The sequence below is a fragment of the Macaca nemestrina genome, chromosome 5 (assembly GCF_043159975.1).
Source record: "Macaca nemestrina isolate mMacNem1 chromosome 5, mMacNem.hap1, whole genome shotgun sequence".
Lineage (NCBI taxonomy): Eukaryota > Metazoa > Chordata > Mammalia > Primates > Cercopithecidae > Macaca > Macaca nemestrina.
The window spans coordinates 64,509,186-64,516,692 of NC_092129.1; the positions used below are offsets into that span (position 1 = coordinate 64,509,186).

General features: G+C 39.4%; 1 long non-coding RNA gene across 3 annotated transcripts in view; it reads left to right on the forward strand.

Moving 5' to 3' along the window:
- Nucleotides 1–7,507, forward strand: part of LOC105488974 (uncharacterized) — a 103,273-nt gene that overhangs the window by 84,501 nt on the left and 11,265 nt on the right. The window lies entirely within an intron of this gene.

Below are 7,507 nucleotides of genomic sequence, written 5' to 3' on the forward strand. Positions count from 1 at the left end.
CAGAATAATCTTTTAAATGTTCAGGGAATCATAAAAAGATACAGATAGAAACTAAATGAAAGTTGGAAAACCAGAAACAAAATTAGAAACTTGATAAAGAAATAAAAACAATTTTTAAAAACTAGTAGAAATAAAGAATAACTGAAATTCAAAAAACTCATTGGAAAGCTTCAACAGCAGAGTTGATAAAACAGGAAAAATTCAGTGAGTTAAGACATAACATGAAATTACCCAATCAGATGAGAAAAAAGTAAAAATAATTTTAAAAGAGTGAAGAAGGCCCATGAGAATTATGGGACAACTTCAAGTGAATTAACTTCTGTATACTATGAGTTCCTAAAAGGGATGAGAGAGAAAAAGGCCTAGAAAGTATACTTAAGGAAACAATGGCTAAGAACTTCCCAAATCTGAAGAAAGATGGTAGCATCCAGGTACAGGAAACTCAGAGATCACCCATCAAATGTAACCCAAAGAGAGATTTCCCAAAGTACATCATAATCAAACTCACAAAAATCAAAGACCAAGAAAGGATACTCAAAGCAGCAAAAGGAAAATAAAAAAAAAAATCACATTCAAAGGAGCCCTAGTGCAGCTTTCAGTGGATTTCTCAGCAGAAATCTTGAAGGCCAGGAGAGAGTAAAATTGACATTAAAAAAAAATCTGTCAGCCAAGAATACTGTACTTAGCAAGAACAAACTTCAAACATGAAGGAGAGATGAAGACTTTTCCTCAACATCCCACAAGGGTCCTGGGCCTCTCTTTCAAAACTATTATGACCTCAAGACTTTGGTGCTCTGGACCTATGATGGATGTGGCAGCCTAGATCTCTGAAATACCTTCAGAGTCATTCTACCATTGTCTTGATGAATACCTCCTGGCTTCCCTCTATCCATATGAATGTTACCAAATGATCTCTTGGACATACCCATTGTTTTCTCTCCTAAACATGACTTTATATTTTTTCATGGGCAGCCTAAAAGTTGCTAAATCTTTATAGTTTGTTTTGTTTTTGGATTTTATTTATATATTTCCATCTTCAAATTGTTTCTGTCTCCTTGCACTTTACTATAAGCAGTTAAGAGAAGCCATGCAGCACCCCGAACACTTTTCTGCTTAGCAATTTTTTTCCATCAAATGTTCTAGTTCATTACTCAAGTTCTAACTTCCACAGAGTCCTAAGATACAGACACAACTCAACCAAGTCTTTGCCACTTTATTACAAGGATGGCCTTTCCTCCAGTTTCCAATACCTTGTTCTTCATTTCCATCTGAAATGACAGAGTAGTCTTCACTGTCTATTTCTACCAACATTCTGCTCGCAGCCACTTAAGTAATCTATAAGAAGAATAAGGCCCTCTCTGTAGCTCTCCTTTTCTTTTAAGCCTTCACCAGAATCACCCTTTCGTCACACTCATGGCAATATAGGCTTTTGCTAGCCTGCTCCTACCAACTCTATCAGCCTCTGCCTATTACCTAATTTCAAAGCCACTTCTACATTTTCAGGTATTTGTTATAGAAACACCCCCATTTATCAGTACCAATTTCTGTCTTAGCCCATTTTGTGCTGCTAAAACAAAATACCACAGACTAGGTAATTTATACAGAAAATAAATTTACTTTCTCACAGTGCTGAAGGCTAGGAAGTCCAAGATCAAGGTTAAATAGGCAGATTTGGTTGTCTGGTGAATGGTGTATCCTTCAGAAAGGAGAAATGCTGTGTCTTTAGATGGTGGAGTTAAGTGAGTCAAATGCTAAACAAAGACTTTTTTTTTTTTAAGATCTTAATCCCACTCATGAGGAAGCAGCTCTCATGACTTAAATCACCTCTTAAAGGCCCCACTTCTTAACCCTTTTCCTGTTTGCTCTGAGAATACTCACCAGTGGTGCTAGCAGCTGTAGCATATACCCTGAGATAACTTTGCTATGAAATATCTCACTCTTATTATTATTTTCGCATTGCTCTAGTATATCGACTTTGTAAACACAAGACATCATTCTATTTATAGCATTCTACATTTAGTAGTGGTATTTTCATTTATAAAATACAGTTATTTTCATTCACTGAAAATGTCAAATCCTAGAAAATGTAGCATTTCTACATGTGATGTTAACATCATTCTGAACAGTTGTTGGCCAAGGATTCATTTGATGAATCTAATTTTTCTGAAATAGATGATTCTGATGATCAAGTCAAGTCTGATGTTACTTCTGTTTAGAAATAACACCAGCCAAGAACAGTTTTTATATTTTATTTTCACATTGGAAAATCAGTCAGTTTTGCTGCAGCCTCAAAGAACATGTTTATATAAAATTAAATGAGTGCTGGCCATGAGCTGCATTTTAAAAATTCTAAACAGGAAAAGGGTTAATACTACCTAATTGGCATTCCTGAATTTTAGAGGGGACACATCCAAACCACAGGCGTGAAATGCCATTTGGTAAATTCTAGCTCATTTACCAAATAACTCAAAAAGCTGCTAGTTTTGATTAGGGTCCAGATCAGGAGAAGGCTCTGCAACAGGTCTAGGGTGCTGTGCAAGCTGCTCTGCCACTTGGGCCATATGACCTAGCAGCTCCAAGTGTACCTGAGGTGTCAGTGGCAGATAGGGATAATGTTTGCAGCCTTTGGCAGGCTTCCATAGGTGATTTGCAACAGAGGCCTTTAGGATTTTGGAGCACTGCCCTGCCGTCATCCACAAATAACTACTTTCTTTTTGAGAGACAGCTCTTGGTCTGCCACTGAGTCTTATTAGAAGCTGAAAGCTTGACCATAGGCCACCAAGTTACCATGTGACCCAAGATCCCTATTATGAACTGGATGTTATCTGATCCACCAAGACATAAAGTTGGGCATGCACAGCAGCACTTCATCATCAATGTAAGTGGTATATACATGATCAAACCCAGGCAGGTCCTGAAGGCACAAGTAAGGTCCATGAAGAAGTGGCTGGCACAAATGTCCGTGGTTTCTGCTGTTGCTACAATGGCTCCTCTTCTCAGCCTGCAGCTGTAACCTCATGGGAAGTTTGCTATGATCAGTTGATGGGAAGAGAAGACTCAGGCCTGGTTAATAGATAGTTCTGAACAATATGTGGGTACTACTGACAGTAGACAGCTAGCTGCAGCTCTACAGCCCCTTTCTAAGATGTCTCTGAAAGTCCAGAGGTGAAGGAGTATCTTTTTAGAGGGGTAAACTTTGGGCACTGCCCCTGGTCGTGCACCTTGTGTGGAAGGAGAAAGGGACAGATGTGTGATTATATATCAATTCATGGGCTGTAGTCAGCGGCTTGGCTGGATGGTCAAGGACTTGGAAGAAACATGGTGAAAAACCAGTGACAAAAGAAATATGATGAAGAGGTATGTGGATAGGCATTTTTAAATGGGCAAAGGACATAAAGATATTTGTGTCCCATGTGAATACTCACCAAAGGATGACCTCAGTAGAGAATTGTAAAAAACAAGTAGATAGGATGACTCAGTCTTTAGATGCCAATCAGTCTTTTTCCCCAGTCATCCCTGTAATTGTCCAACAGATTCATGAACAAAGTGGTCATGGTGGCAGGAATGGAAGTTAGCATAGGATCAGTAACATACACTTCCACTCACAAAGGCCAGCCTGGTCATGGCTACTGCTGGTGCCCAATCTGCCAGCCCTGGAGGCCAACACTGAGCCACTGATACGGTGTTGTTCCCTGGGGTGATTAGCCAAGCATATTGTGGCATAGCAGGTTGATTACATTAGACCTAATAGACACTTACTAAAGGTATGCATTTGTCTTCTTTGCATGCAATATTCTGTTAAAACTATCATCTGTGGACTTATAGAATGCTTATATAGATATATCCTATTAGTTATATTTATTTATATTAGTGTATACACACACACACACACTAAGGGGAGTCTATTAAGTATTAACTTACACTATCACAAGGTCCCACAATAGGCTGTCTGCAAGCTTGAGAAGCAAGAAGAGCCAGTCTGAGTCTCCCAACTGAAGAACTTGGAGTCCGATGTTTGAGGGCAGGAAGCATCCAGTATGGGAGAAAGATATAGGCTGGGAGGCTAGGCCAGTCTCACTCTTTTCACATTATTCTGCCTGCTTTATATTTGCTGGCAGCTTATTAGATTGTGCCCACCAGATTAAGGATGGATTTGCCTTCCCCAGCCCACTGACTCAAATATTAATCTCTTTTGGCAACACCCTCATAGATATACCCAGGATTAATACTTTGAATCCTTCAATCCAATCAAGTTGACACTTAGTATTAACCATCACAAGTCCACCCCTTGTCAACGTGAACCCATACACATCTCCTGAGATCATACATAATATTCAAAAAAAAGACAACAATAAGGTCATAATTACACCTAACATAATACAACTATCCTTTGTACAACCGGAAACATACCAATCCCCAACCCAAATACTATTACATAAAGTTAACAATACTTAAATGCTGATATGAAATCAATAAATCTTATGTCATATGATAAAGGAAAAGGAAATAAAACAAGATATTTTCTTAATACAAGTGTATACAGGCACAAACATGTTTTTAACAAAAGAAGGAGGAAATCCTCATGGTAGCTACAGTCCTCATTTCTGCAGCTGGTCATGTGGTCATAGCTGGTATTGATGACTACCTTCTTCTACTACTCATTCTGTATTCCCTTTGCCTTCAGTAAGCACCTCAGCAGATCATGGTTTTTTTATCCTGGTGGGGCGACCCAAACTTTCATTCCTGAGGGGTCTGGGCCACTTGTAGTCCTGCCTGAATTGGTCTACTGTAGTTTCCCATTGACCTTAATTACAGGGCATGGTAATACTAAAAGATGCCCTAATGGATCTCCTGTATCCCATGCATACCTTTCTTACCTCTGTTGTGGAGTAGTAGACTGATTTCATCTTGATAGTCTGGGTCAGTCACCCCAGCCAACACTGTAACTTAGCCTGTTGACTTAAAGGTAGGAGGAACCCAAAGTGTCCAGGTGGCAATCTTAACTTCCAGTTTAAATCATTCTTGTGTCTCCTGGTGGCAGTGTTTCCCTTTTGAAACTAAGATCTCTAGACCAGCAGAATGTAATGTCACAGGAACAGGAAGCAAAAACTTTGCTAGTGGATCACTAAGGGTGATGGTGAGTGGTGCCACTTCCACTCTTATCCATAGTCATGGTATCTCACACAGCATTGCTTCTGACCAAGAAACTCACCTCATAGAGAAAGGAGTGCAGCAATGAGCTCATGCTCATTGAATTAATTTATCTTATCGTGTTCTCCATCATCTTGAAGCAAATGTCTTGATAAAATGGTGAAATGGCCTTTTACAGTACCAACTAGATGATAACACTTTGCAAGACTGGAGCAATGTTCTCCAGCAGACCACAATTGCTCCAAATCAACACGAGGAATATGGTACTCTTTCTTCCATAGCCAAGATTCATGGATCCAGGAATCAAGGGGTGAAGATAGGTGTGGCACTATCCACCATTAGCCCTAGTGACACACTAGCAAAATTTTTGCTTCCTATTCCCACAACTTCAAGCTCCCCTGGCCTGGGTGTTTTAGTTCCAGAGGGATAAATGTTTCTACCAGGAGACATAACAATTCCATTGAGCTAGAAGTTAAGACTGCTATCTGCCCACTTTGGGCTCTTCATGCCTGAGTCAGCAGGCTAAGAGAAGAGTAACAGTGTTGGCTGGGGTGACTGATCTGGACTATTGAGGAGAAATTGGACTGTTATTCTACCATGGGGGTAAAGAAGAGTATGTCTGGAATACAAGGTATCCCTAAGGCTGTCTCTTAGTACTACCATATCCTGTGATTAAGGTCAATGGGAGTTCATTCATGATTTGGCTCTCTGTTTGTCTGTTACTGGTGTATAAGAATGCTTGTGACTTTTGCACATTAGTTTTGTATCCTGAGATTTTGCTGAAGTTTCTTATCAGCTTAAGGAGATTTTGGGCTGAGACAATAGGGTTTTCTAAATATACAATCATGTCATCTGCAAACAGGGACAATTTGACTTCTTCTTTTCCTAACTGAATACCCTTGATTTCTTTCTCTTGCCTGATTGCCCTAGCCAGAACTTCCAACACTATGTCGAATAGGAGTGGTGAGAGAGGGCATCCCTGTCTTGTGCCAGTTTTCAAAGGGAATTTTTCCAGTTTTTGCCCATTCAGTATGATATTGGCTGTGGGTTTGTCATAAATAGCTCTTATGATTTTGAGATATGTTCCATCAATACCGAATTTATTGAGAGTTTTTAGCATGAAGGACTGTTGAATTTTGTCAAAGGCCTTTTCTGCATCTACTGAGATAATCATGTGGTTTTCATCTTTGGTTCTGTTTATATGCTGGATTACATTTATTTATTTGCGTATGTTGAACCAGCCTTGCATCCCAGGGATGAAGCCCACTTGATCATGGTGGATAAGCTTTTTGATGTGCTGCTGGATCCGGTTTGCCAGTATTTTACTGAGGATTTTTGCACCGATGTTCATCAGGGATATTAGTCTAAAATTCTCTTTTTTTGTTGTGTCTCTGCCAGGCTTTGGTATCAGGATCATGTTGGCCTCATAAAATGAGTTAGGGAGGATTCCCTCTTTTTCTATTGATTGGAATAGTTTCAGAAGGAATGGTACCAACTCCTCCTTATACCTCTCGTAGAATTCAGCTGTGAATCCATCTGGTCCTGGACTTTTTTTGGTTGGTAGGCTATTAATTATTGTCTCAATTTCAGATCCTGTTATTGGTCTTTTCAGGGATTCAGCTTCTTCCTGGTTTAGTCTTGGGAGAATATAAGCGTCCAGGAAATTATCCATTTCTTCTAGATTTTCTAGTTTATTTGCGTAGAGGTGTTTATAGTATTCTCTGATGGTAGTTTGTATTTCTGTGGGGTCGGTGGTGATATCCCCTTTATCAGGCAACCTACAGAATGGGAGAAAATTTTTGAAATCTACTCACCTGACAAAGGGCTAATATCCAGAACCTATAAAGAACTCAAACAAATTTACAAGAAAAAAACAAACAACTCCATCAAAAAATGGGCAAATGATATGAACAGACATTTCTCAAAAGAGGACATTCATACAGCCAACAGACACATGAAAAAATGCTCATCATCACTGGCCATCAGAGAAATGCAAATCAAAACCACAATGAGATACCATCTCACACCAGTTAGAATGGCAATCATTAAAAAGTCAGGAAACAATAGGTGTTGGAGAGGATGTGGAGAAATAGGAACACTTTTACACTGTTGGTGGGATTGTAAACTAGTTCAACCATTATGGAAAACAGTATGGTGATTCCTCAAGGATCTAGAACTAGAAGTACCATATGACCCAGCCATCCCATTACTGGGTATATGCCCAAAGGATTATAAATCATGCTGCTATAAAGACACATGCACACGTATGTTTATTGCGGCACTATTCACAATAGCAAAGACTTGGAATCAACCCAAATGTCCATCAGTGACAGACTGGATTAAGAAAATGTGGCAC